This window comes from Elephas maximus, chromosome 1 (assembly GCF_024166365.1).
Source record: "Elephas maximus indicus isolate mEleMax1 chromosome 1, mEleMax1 primary haplotype, whole genome shotgun sequence".
NCBI lineage: Eukaryota > Metazoa > Chordata > Mammalia > Proboscidea > Elephantidae > Elephas > Elephas maximus.
Genome location: NC_064819.1, coordinates 31,545,899 through 31,559,493, shown reverse-complemented (window position 1 = coordinate 31,559,493; position 13,595 = coordinate 31,545,899). Strand labels below are relative to the sequence as shown.

The window sequence follows — 13,595 nt, the reverse complement described above, 5'->3', positions numbered from 1 at the left end:
GTGTTTTATGGACTATGCCAAGGCATTCGACTGTGTGGATCACAGCAAATTATGGATAACAATGTGAAGAATGGGAATTCCAGAACACTTCATTGTGCTCATGAGGAAGCTTTACATAGATCAGGAGGCAGTCATTTGAACAGAACAAGGGGGTACTGCATGGTTTAACATCAGGAAAGGTCTGCGTCAGGATTGAATCCTTTCACCATACTTATCCAATCTATGCTGAGTAAATAATCTGAGAAGCTGGACTATATGAAGAAGAATGGGGCATCAAAATTGAAGGAAGACTAATTAACAACCTGCGTTATGCAGATGACACAATCTTGCTTGCTGAAAGTGGAGAGGACTTGAAGCATTTACTGATGAAGATCAAAGACCACAGCCTTCAGTATGGATTACACTCAACATAAAACAAAAATCCTCACAACTGGACCAATAAGCAACATCATGATAAACGGAGAAAAGATTGAAGTCAAAAATTTCATTTTACTTGGATCCACAATCAACACCCATGGAAGCAGTAGTTAAGAAATCAAACGATGCATTTTATTGGGCAAATCTGCTGCAAAAGATCTCTTAAGTGCTAAAAAGCAAAGATGTCACCTTGAGGACTAAGGTGCACCTGACCCAAGCCCTGGTGTTTTCAATCACCTCAAACCCAACCTCAATCACCTCATATGCATGCAAACCCTGGACGATGAGTAAGGAAGACGAGAGAAGAACTGACACCTTTGAATTGTGGCATTGGCGAAGAATACTGAATATTCCATGGACTGCCAAAAGAACAAGCAAATCTGTCTTGGAAGAAGTACGAGAATGCTCCTTAGAAGCAAGGATTTCACGATTATATCTGACATACTTTGGACATGTTATCAGGAGGGATCAGTCCCTGGAGAAAGACATCATGTTTGGTAAAGGACAGGGTCAGCGAAAAAAAGGAAGACCCTCAACAAGATGAACTGACACAGTGGCTGCAACAACGGGCTCAAGCATCACAATGACTGTGAAGATGGCATAGGACTGGGCGGTATTTCATTCTGTGGTACATAGGGTCACTATGAGTTGAATCGGCTAGATGGCACCTAACAACAATAACAACATATGTTGTCTATAAGAGATACAACTCAGACCCTGTTATGGATCGAATTGTGCCCCCAAAAAATATGTGTTGTGAATCCTAAACCCCATGCCTGTGGGTGTAATCCTATTTCGGAACAGGACTTTTTGTTATGTTAATGAGACCATACCAGTGCATACCAGTGTAGGGTGTCTTAAGCCAATCACCTGAGATACAAAAAAAGCAGATTAGGCACAAAGAAGGTAGCACAGAGGGGAAGATACATGCCACCTTAAGATCACCAAAGAACCAAGGAGCAAAAGCTAAAAAAAAAAAAAGAGACAAGTACCTTCCCCCAGAGCTGACAGAAAAAGCCTTCCCCTATAGCCAGCACCCTGAATTCTGACTTCTAGCCTCCTGTTGTCCTGACTCATGGTGACCCTATGTACGACAGAAGGAAATACTGCCTGGTCCTGCGCCATCCTCACAATCATTGTTATGCTTGAGCCCATTGTTGCAGCCTCTGTGTCAATGCATCTCATTGAGGGTTTTCCTCTCTTTCACTGACCCTATACCAAGTTTGGCAGACCCTGTGATTTTACTACTTCATCCAGAGAATCAGGTGGCAGAAATAATGGAAGGGTCTGCTGGTCTGCCAAACTGGACTTTAACAACATTTTTAACAAGGGATGAGACCAAGATCTCCACTCTTCTCCATCTACCACCTACTCTAACAGCACCAGCTGGGAGCCAGGCACTTGCAGTGCACTTCACACAGATTAACTCCATTAGTTAGTTAGATAATGACAGAAAAGGAAGACACCCTTGCTGTAAGGAAACTCCTCCAGCCTGCCCCACCCTCCCACTCCCAGGAGTAGAGCAGACTTGACCGCTACCAGAAGAAAACGCCTGTGGGTCAGAGGCTCAGAGAGACAAGGTGCAGCAAGGAAGCCACCCCTGTGTCCTCATACAAAAAGCCACCCCATGGGGTCACGCCAAGTCAGAAATAACACAAACCCATCTTTCTTTCCTTTACTGGCTCATGTGCTATAACGATGCCTAACGTGCTCCGTATCAATGCATTTGGTATTGCAGTCTTGCTTATAAATTAATGAATAGAAGGCATTTGAAAAAGAGAAGGAAGATTTTTTTGAGAAATTAAAAAAAAAAATTTTTTTTAATCATACACACTAAAAAATGTGTTATCTGACTGCAACTTCATAGCAGTCAAATAACACAACTAAAGCAGCAATAACCCAACCAAACCCACTGCCATCGAGCTGATTCCAACTCATAGCGACCCTATAGGACAGAGCAGAACTGCCCATAGGGTATCCAAGGCTGTAATCTGTATAGAAACAGACTGCCGCATCGTTCTCCTGCGGAGCGGCTGATGAATTTGAACCACTGACCTTGCAGTTAGCAGCCAAGCACTTTAACCACTGTGCCACCAGGGCTCCCTATAGAATATCTTATTTCATCCATAAAAGAATTAGGATTCTGATACCCAGTGCCAGGAGCATGTTAGATAACTAGTACCTCTGCATAACCTCATGGAACAAAGTTGGTAGCATCGTTTTAGAAAGTAGCTTCACAATATTTTATCCAGTGATTATGGTGCACTTAAATGGTAGATTCTGTGCACACTTTATACACATTATCATTTTATCCTCAAAATTATCGGAGGATAGTACTGAACTAGACTGGAAATACCTATTTCAAAATTTGAACCCAGCTCATTCTTAATTTCAAAGCCCAACCTTCTTAACTGTTGCAAAATAGAATTTCAATATGCAGTCATTAAAATCTTCAAAAATCTTTTACCCATTCGTCCTCTCTCTAGAAATGTATCCCAAGAAAATAATAAAACAAAAGCTTTATACATAAAAATGTAGACTGTAATGTTATAAAAGTGAAACAAAATAAAGCAATCATGATATAATTATGAAGACCACGTCCATAGGAAAGGTTTAACATATAATGTCAAGAACACAAAAATCACATGTCTGCTATGACTGCAGCCAGGAAGGGAGGGAGGGAGGGAGAGAAGAAAGGAAGACGTGTGTTTGTGTATACACACGCAGGCATACGAAAAGGGAATACCTGAAATAGTTGCGTAAGAGTGATGGAATCGAACATAACCACATTTAGTTTGCCTACTGAAAAGTATGCTCTCATACCTTTATTTTGTATGCTAATAGCACTTTATTGAAGTATAATTTACATACAGTACAATACACAAATCTTAAGTGTACAGATCAATGAATTTTGACAAACGTATACAACGATGTAACCACTAAGCAGATCAAGGTATGGAATATTTTCATCATCCCAGAAAGTTTCCTTGTAACCCCTGCCCCAGGCCCTGTGCTTTTGAGGGCCCTGTCTTAGGCTGGGTTCTCTAGAGAAGCCAAATCAGTAAAGCAGAGAGAGAGAGAGGGAGAGATGTATCTCAGGGAAGTGGGAAACGGCTCACATGGTCATGGAGGCTGGCCGCTTCCGAATCTGTTGGTCAGGAATTAGGCTGGGGGCTTCCACTGACTCACATGGTTGCAGGGGCTAATGAACTCAAATCAGAAGATCAAACAACAGGCTGCTGGCTCACAGGGCTGCAGAAGCTGGCAAATCCCAGAATCAGCAGGTCAGATGATAGATCAGACTATATAGGCTGCTGGCTCATGTCCCAAGAACCAGAGGTCAGATTATGATGAGCCGGATGCAGGATCCAGAGTGAAAGTAAGCCTTCCTGGGGCATCCATTTACATACCAGAGGCAGGCCACACCCCCAAGGAAACTACCCTTTCAACTGATTGGCTGCTGCTCACATCAGATCACAAAATGGAGGATGACTACATCATTACATAACTGCTAAATTACATCATTACATAACTGCCAAACACTGAGAATCATGGCCCAGCCAAGTTGACACCAACCTTAACCATCACAGACCCACATATCACAACCCCCCTCCAAATAAATATATTAATGAACACATAGGTACCTCCGTCCCTCATGATCCAGAATTCAGTGCTGACAGGGCACCGTGTAACCCTAAACATTTACACTCTTAATGCTGTTCAGGCCCTAGGAAAATAATTCACATCTTTTGGTCTATGTCCTCAAAACAAAAGGTGACTGTATCCGGATCCTATGACAGTTTGTGAGCTGTTTCACTGGTGATATCAGGGATCAACACTGCTCCAGAGTGCAGGGAGGATTTGAGTGGTGAGGATTGGAGCCATGGAAGTGCTTCGGTAAGAGAAAAGACAATTAACTAACTTATCAAAACTTTCCTCTCACATTGCACAAATGTTATAGATCCTTATACAGTAAAATAACATTTCCAGTAGTACCAAGCATCAATGTTCTTTCGTTTTCTTCCAATCATGATGAAAATATATTCAAATTTTGAACTCATGAATGTAATATTGCAAAATGTCAGAAAGGCCATTTAGACAGTCATAAGAGTCTCATTAAAGTACTCAGCCTTTGGTTGCTTTCTTGAGCCACAGAGAGAATAAAATGGTTGGCAGCCAAAGTACATAGGCAAATATTTTATAACCTTCTTTTGTGCAGAGAAAAAAAGAAATCATGATAACATACTTAACACCATGGGCTCAGGATGCAGAAATTCTTCTTCTTTATACTTCCTCTCTCCCCCGTTAACGAAACTGTTAAACCATTATTATGATTTAACTTTAGTGAAATTAGGACAATAATTTACACCTGAATTCAAGCTCTGTAAGCGCTGGTGTGGGTAAGCAGATGAGCAACTGGGTGCATTAAGTATAGAAAACAAAATCTGATTAACAAGTTGCCCTTTTTTAAGGAGCAGATTATATAGGAGCCCTTGCCTTTGAGAACATAGTACATAGTATACTTATACAAAAAACCAGAAAACCAAATCCATTGCCATTGAATCAATTCTGACTCATAGCGACCCTATAGGACAGGGCAGAGCTGCCCCATAGAGTTTCCAAGGAGTGCCTGGTGGATTTGAACTGCCAACCTTTTGGTTAGCAGATGTAGCATTTAGCTACTATGCCTCCAGGGTTTCCAGTATATATACATATATACTATAAATTAAATAAGTACATGGAGCCCTGGTGGTACACCAGTTAAGAGCTCAGCTGCTAACCAAAAGGTGAGCAGTTTGAATCCACCAGCCACTCCTTGGAAACCCTATGGAGTAGTTCTACTCTGCCCTATAGGGTCTCTATGAGTCAGAATCGACTTGACAGCAGTGGGGTTTTTTGGCTTTTTTTTTTTTTTTTTTTTATGTAAGCGTATAGTATAGGATATAGTAGAAGCATGAACCATGTCTCAACCAGAAAGTATACAACGGTGAGTTTTTTTTTAAAGTGAACTCTATTCATAACTCCTCACTCTTGAAAAAATATGTTCTGAGTATAAATAAACAGTAATGGGAGAAACAAAGACACTTGCTTTAAACCATCTGCCTTCCTGATCTGTGACCTAAGGGCAATAATTATTAACATTTTGAAGGCAAAAAATAAGATAAAGTGGGAGCATATCAATAAACCCATCCATAAAACAACCAACCTTTGGAACAAACCAGTTCCTTCATTTCTTAAAGCATTTGTCTTCCTGACTTCGAAATACATCAAAGGCTTAATGACAAATGATGTTCCCTCTCACCCAGCCCAATGAAAGGAATTTTTCTTTTTCCTACTCCTAGCCCCCCAGCCTGGATCAGTTCATGCATCTAACCTGAGGCCTTTAAGATCCACACTTTCCTTCAGGAATATGACTTTCATAATCTGGGTTCTCATTCTCATTTTACAAAAGCAATATATGTTGGCTATTTTTTTTTTAAATAGAGAATAAAACTCAACAAAAACAAGAGCCCTGCCCATTGCCATCAAGTAGATTCTGACTCATAGCGACCCTATTGGACACAGTAGAACTGCTCCATAGAGTTTCCAAGGAGTGCCTGGTGGATTCGAACTGCCAACCTTTTAGTTAGCAGCCATAGCTCTTAACCACTACGCCACCAGGGTTTCCAAAACAAGAACAGTCGAACATAATTCCTCCACCCAAAATTAGCCATTTACCTCATTCGTATATAATGTTCTGTATGTATGTATAGACAAGCACACTTTCAAAATGGGTTCATACTCACACCTTCCATCCTGGTTTTCGTTTCGTTTTGTTTTTGAAGAATATTTGATCATTTTTTTTTTTATTACGAATCTTTTTTCTCTCAATAAATGACCATTTACAATATTGTTAACAGCTGATTAATAATACGTCCTTAAATTTTTTTTTAATCCTTTTTAAGCTCCTTAACGAGAAACCTTAGGCAGTACTACAAAGTAAAAATTTTTTAATATACAATTTCATTGTTGAGTCATTAATACTGCTGACAATGAGGATAAAGAACAAATCATACATAAAAGAAATACATCATCAGTACCTTTTTGTGCCATATATTCTAGCCTGATGCAACTTCCCAGGAAATGGTGATAAGTCCTCATCTCTGCCTCTGTTATCCGCACCAAGGTGGAAGGTGAGTACCTTGGGTCTTGCTGCCCACACTTCCTGCACCAGGTGTCCACTGGACTCCAAGACATAGTGGCACATCGCTCTCTCTCCACTCTTCTCAAGGTGCCACACTCACAGAAACCTGTCTGTTCCTTTGTCCTGGCTAATCTCCCTGAAGTTTACTCTCGGTCGTTTCATTGCTGAGAGCTCTCAGGATTACAGTTCCAGCGGATTACTAGGTTTTCTCATTTGGATACGAAGGAGAAACTGGGGGATTAGGATCAACTGGGTAGAAAGGTAACATATCATGAGACACGCCTCAGGTAACTAGATATTTAAAGTAAGATAACAGGCAAACAGTACACTGACAGGGAGCTGTCAGAAATTCAAGCTAGATTCAGAAAAGAACGTGGAACAAGGGATATCATTGCTGATGCCAGATGAATCCTGGCTGAAAGCAGAGAATACCAGAAAGATGTTTACCTGTGTTTTATTGACTATTCAAAGGCATTCGACTGTGCAGATCATAACAAATTATGGATAACACTGCGAAGAATGGGAATTCCAGAACACTTAATTGTGCTCATGAGGAATCTGTATGTAAACCAAAAGGTGGTCTTTGAACAGAACAAGGGGATACTGCATGGATTAAGGTCAGGAAAGGTGTGCATCAGGGTTGAATTCTTTCGCCGTACCTATTCAACCTGTATGCTGAGTACATAATCCAAGAAGCTGGCCTATATGAAGAAGAACGCAGCATCAGGATTGGAGGAAGACTCACTAACAACCTGTGAATGCAGATGACACAACCTTACTTGCTGAAAGTGAAGAGGACATGAAGCACTTACTGATGAAGACCAAAGACCACAGCCTTCAGTATGGATTACACCTCAACATAAAGAAAACAAAAATCCTCACAACTGGACCAATAAGCAACATCATGATAAATGGAGAAAAGACTGAAGTTGTCAAAGATTTCCTTTCACTTGGATCCACAATCAATACCTATGGAAGCGGCAGTCAAGAAATCAAATGATGCATTGCACTGGGCAAATCTGCTGCAAAAGACCTCTTTAAAGTGTTGAAGAGCAAAGATATCACCTTGAAAACTAACCTTCACCAGAGCTAAGCCATGGTGTTTTCAGTAGCCTCAAGTGCATGCAAAAACTGGACAACGAATAAGGAAGACCGAAGAAATGACTCCTTTGAATTACGGTGTAGGCAAAGAATGTTGAATACACCACAGACTGCCAGAAGAAAGAACAAATCTGTCTCGGAAGAAATACAGCCAGAATTCTCCTTAGAAGCAAGGATGGTGAGACTACATCTCACATACTTTGGGCATGTTGTCAGGAGGGACCAGTCCCTGGAGAAGGACATCATGCTTCATGTATTAGTTATCCAGTGCTGCTATAACAGAAATACCACCAGTGGATGGCTCTAACAAAGAGAAATTTACTTTCGCACAGCCTAGTAAGCTAGAAGTCCAAATTCAGGGCGTAAGCTCCGGGAAAGGCTTTCTCTGTCAGCTCTGGAGGAAGGTCCTTCTCTTCCATCTTCCCCTGGACTAGGAGCTTTTCCTCAAAGGAACCCTGGCTCCAAAGGCCACGCTCTGCTCCCAGCACTGCTTTCTTGGTGATATGAGGTCCCCCATTTCTCTGCTCACTTCTCTCTTTTATATCTCAAAAGAGATAGGCTCAAGATACAATCCAATCTTATAGGTTGAGTCCTGCCTCATTAACATAACTGCCACCTATCCCACCTCATTAATACCATAGAGGCAGGATTTACAGCACGTAGGAAAGCCACATCAGATGATAAAATGGTGGACAATCACCCAATACTGGAATCACGGCCTAGCCAAATTATACACATTTTGGGGGGACACAATTTGATCCATGACACCTGGTAAAGTAGAGGGTCGTCAAAAAGAGGATGGCCCTCAATGAGAAGGATTTACACAGTGGCTGCAGCAGTGGGCTCAAGCATAACAACGATTGTGAGGATGGCACAGAACCAGGCATTGTTTTGTTCTCTCATACGTAGGGTCGCTATGAGTTGGAATTGACTCAACTGTACCTAACAACAACAATCTTTACTGACACGTCCCTGAGTGATGCAAATGGTTTGTGCTCAGCTGCCTCCAGGGGCAGTAACTCTGGTCTTCTTGGCTTGCCTCTCCTGATGTGGAACCTCTGCCCTACCAGGGAGCTGCGGCAAGGCTCAATCAGAGCCCAGTATTCTTGGCCTGTTGCACCTAGGTTCCACCAAATAAAAGGAGGCTGGGCAGAGGAAAGAAGCTCCTGACCTTTCTGCTACATTCAGCAGGAATTTAACCTCTGCAACTTGGGAGTTGGAGAAGGTGAGAAATGCTGGCAGCCTGCCCTTCCCAATGAGATCCTGTATCCCTTGATTGGGAGCTGAGAGGAGAGAGAGCCCCATCTTCACTACGCCTGTCCAAAGTTGAGCCTCCTTCATGCTGAGCTGGGAGAAGTGGCTCACGACTCAAGTGCAGACTCTTACTGTTGTTACCAAAATTAAGTAGAGTTTCTCGACTAAATGTTTTTTTCATTTGCTGTAGGGTCTTAGGACAATTTCCAGAGACTTTAAATGGCTGTTTTCTAATAATTTTCACCAGTCACCGTTGCCTCACTGGGGAATGGCCCCATGAGGCTACTCACGCTGGCGTTCCAGAAGCAGAGCTCCATTGTTCTCAAAAATGTAATGAAATATCATTTTATGGTGGGTAAGAGAGCTTTGGAAACCCTGGTGGCATAGTGGTTAAGTGCTATGGCTGCTAAGCAAAGGGTCAGCAGTTCGAATCCACCAGGCACTCCTTGGGAACACTATGGGGCAGTTCTACTCTGTCCTATAGGGTCGCTATGAGTCATTATCGACTCGACGGCACTGGGTTTGATTTTGGTTTGAAGAGATGGGTAAGAGAGCTTTTTCAGATATTCAAACATTTCTTAGGAAGAAAGGTCCGCTGATCTTCTTCTGCAGATCACTTAATGAACCCATATGGATCACAGTGGTTCGATCCACAACCCATCATGGGGATGGTGACTAAGCAGCTTTTTCTTCTGCTGTGCCTTAGGCCACCGCAAGTCACAGGCTGACTGGATGGCCGCTAACAACAATGATAAACACATCTTAATTTTCATTTTGCACTTTTCACTTTATATTTAGTTGTCAATAAATTTTTATATGGCTCAAACATTTTTATGGGCCCTTGAAGAGTCCATAAGCCCTCGGCACAGTATCTAAAACCCATTGCCATCAAGTTGATTCCGACTTATAGTGACCCTATAGGACAGAGTAGAACTGCTCCATAGGGATTCCAATGAGTGGCTGGTGGATTCAAACTGCCACTTTTTGGTTAGCAGCCAAGCTCTTAACCACTGCATCACCACGGTTCCAGGCACAGTATCTACAGAGCCCATAATGGGAAAATGGCTTGGATGAGCTTAATTCACTTTGGGCACAGGTGGAGACACACCTCCAGGGTTTTATCAGACAGGGCAGTATACACAGTCACCCTTACTGCATACCTCCTCTCTGAACACCAAATATTCTATTCTAATTAGATCCTCTATCCAGCACCCCCTGGGTACCCTGGAAACCCTGGTGGCGTAGTGGTTAAGTACTACGGCTGCTAACCAAAGGGTCCACAGTTCGAATCCACCAGGCTCTCCTTGGAAACTCTATGGGGCAGTTCTACTCTGTCCTATAGGGTCACTATGAGTCGGAATCGACTCAACGGCCCTGGGTTGTTTTTTTTTTTTATCCAGGACCAACAGACAAGGCACGCCCCTAGGACATTTCTGCCACTATTTCACTCTATAATAATGAGGTATGGATAGAATTTCTTAGTGTAGAATTCTTCCAGTTGCAAATTACCAGTGCTGACAGTGTTCCAAAAGCAATGACTTGGGTAAAGGGTCAAAATCCCAGAGCCCTGATCACCAAAACAGCCACCAGCCCAATCTCCAATTCTATAAGGAATGTTTCAAAGGTATACTTATTTATGTTCCACGGTTGAATTGGGGGTAGCCAAACAAAACTGTTTTAGAACAGTGATAAAGTAAGATAAAAATATAAAATAATTACTTCTAACATGAGAAGATGTGGTGAAGAGTGAGCTAAACTGGAAATGTAAAAGCCTACATTGGGGATTGCTGAGACTGGCCAGCTCCATGACTAAGGGTTTCCACTGACCGAAAGCCCCACAGGAGCCTTATCCACCAAACTCCTAATGCCACCTGAGATGCATTAGCACAAAGTCCAGGTCACCTGGGCAGCACCTGTACATATAAATAGCCGCAGAGCAAAAGCTGCAGAGAGGATTCAAAAACTGGAAAGGACAGGGAAGGGGAAAATCATATGGCTTTTCCTGTCTGGCGCTGAAATTCTGTAATTGAACCAATGAGACTCCATAGTCCAGTATGAAGTGGAGAGGATGGCCCTCCATGTGCCCCACAGGGATCAAGACACATGTGAGCACCATGCTCACATGTGAGCTGCACGTTTTAGGAGGGTCCCTGACAACCTGACAAAATCCAGAGAAGAAGGCCCCATGGTGAGCCATGTCACATGAAAAACGCATGATGTTTACTTGGAAAACAGGGTTCAGGAGACAAAAGAGTTGTCTCCAAACAGTACTTCAGAGCTGCCCTTAACAGTGTAAAAACTGCTTGGCGTTCTTTACTCAAAGTCCATCCCAAAGCACGATGAATTGCTCATGTTTTCGGCATCTCCTTAGAGAGAGGAGGCCCCAGGGCACACGAGATAGGTAACGGAGAATCTATGGGCAGAGATAAGACAAGCACACAAACAATGAAATAACCACAGTACAAGGGAGCCTATGAGCTGCCACATAAGGAGGACAAAACCCGCCTTGGAATTCAGAGGCCGGAGTTGTATGTCCCATTGGCAGGGTCAGAAAAGATACCGTGGGGGAGAAGCCATCTTTTCTACTGAGAAGAATGGCATTCCTCGTGGAGGTGGAGGTGAAGCTGAAGCAAACATTCAGAGGTGGGATGTAGCTGGCGAACTGAAGAGTTCAAGCTGACCAGCCATAGATGCAGAAATACCAAGTATTAGGGGATAAAGCTAGAAGGGTGCCTGTTTGTCACAGAAAAATATATGCAGGATTCCTAACCCCATGCCTGTAGATATAATCTCATTTGGGAATAAGGTTTTCTTTGTTATGTTAATGGACCCTACCAGTGTAGGTATATCTTAAACCCCATCACTTCTCAGATATAAAGAGAGCTGACTAGACACAGAGACAAGCAAGGTGCAAAGGAGGGAAAGACAGATGAGAATTTGCATTTCCACTCCAGATATATACTGAATCAGAATCTACATGATCTTGTTAAAATGTAGATTCTGATTCAGTATATAATGGGATGTAGATTCTCCTCTGTCCTATGGGGTCACTATGAGTCAGAATTGACTTGACAGCAATGGGTTTGGTTTTTGGTGGTTTCTCTTTACAGAAGCAGACTGTCACATCCTTCTCCCACAGGGGAGCAGCTAGTGAGCTCTAATCCTGACCTTTTGGTTAGCAGCCAAGCTTAACCACAGCACCAGCATCACCACCTTAACAATCATCCAGGCCAACCTCCTCGATTAACAGGTGTGAAACTTCACCCTGGCAGAGGTCCAGAGGTCTGTCCAATACCTATAGTGGCAGGAGGACCAGGAATGTGACCAGTAACTGAGGCATCTGTACTGCCTTTCACAGTTCAGGCTGTGCTTTTACCCAGACTGTGTTATTTATTGTCACAAACAGCCTCGGAGCTGGGAGGGGAAGCCTTATGAAAATTCCTGTTTTCACCCTGAAGAAAGGGACACCCTGAGGTTAAATGACTTGTCCATGAAACGATTCAAAGCCAGACGGCCATCCCTCCCTTCCACCACAATTTCAGGCACATGCTGGTGTTTAGCACAACCGTTTCAGTATCCAACATATTTCAAACCCCAAATTCTGCTTGATTTGAAGTTCTTTTCTTATTATTTCATCCTGCAGTACTACTGTACATTCGGCCTTCTGTGGCAGGATTCTACCGACATTTTGTCTTAAAGCAAAGTCCCTTTCAGTGGCCACATTTGGCACCAAAAATAGTTTTTAAACCTGATTAATCATCTCGAGGTCCACCTTTCAGCCAAAGGTTTTTTTTTTTTTATGACAGGCCTATAAAACAAACAATAACACATGTGAGAAATGAGCTTCTTAGTTCATGTATACAAGCATACAAGACCACACGGGCAACCCCTGCCCAAAAACAAAGATGAGGAAGAAGGAAGGGACAGGATAACTGGATACAGGGACCCCAGGATGGAAAGGGAAGAGTGCTGACACACTGCAGGGATTGCAACCAATGTCACAAAACAATCTGTGTATGAATTTTTTCAAAGAAAAACTAATTTGCACTGTAAACTCTCACCTAAAACACAATAATATTTTTTAAAACTTGATTAATCAAAACTGTGCCTTCTCATATAAATTATCCTTGCAAAGTATAGCCCCACGTGCATCCAGAGGTGCATAATAATTGATTGCATCAAACACATTGGACTAAGGTGCTGAAAAAGCAGTGGCAGTTCACAAATTGAAGCCAGAGTGAACACTCAAGTACCAAGAAGGCAGTTTTAATAAATACATGGAAAACTACGGCCAAAACTCCCTCACTTTAACAAAGAAAACGTATTTGTGTTCACGGAAGGCCTCAAAGTGAAGTGAGAGGCAGAGAGAAGAGTCCAATTACCTCCAGTCATAACATCTCAAGGATGCGGACCTGAATGTGCATCTTTCCCGGGGAGGGCCAGGGAAGCCGGGAGACAGGAAACGCTAGGACGGAATTCGCTGGTAACTGCCTCAGTCTCCTCTTTCCTTCAGTACACAGGGCCTGTCTTTCCACAGCAGCCCTCGTTTCAGGGGTAAGGCTGTGGGTGTGCTGCGCCCCTCTTTAACTCATGGTAGAGGATTAAAACCGCTCTGTCTCCTTGGACTTGCGGAGGGCTC

The 13,595-nt window shown here is 42.7% G+C and overlaps 1 protein-coding gene across 2 annotated transcripts in view; it reads right to left on the bottom strand.

Annotated features, from left to right (window-relative positions):
• MCF2L2 (MCF.2 cell line derived transforming sequence-like 2) overlaps positions 1–13,595 on the bottom strand; it is a 224,251-nt gene that overhangs the window by 209,726 nt on the left and 930 nt on the right. The window lies entirely within an intron of this gene.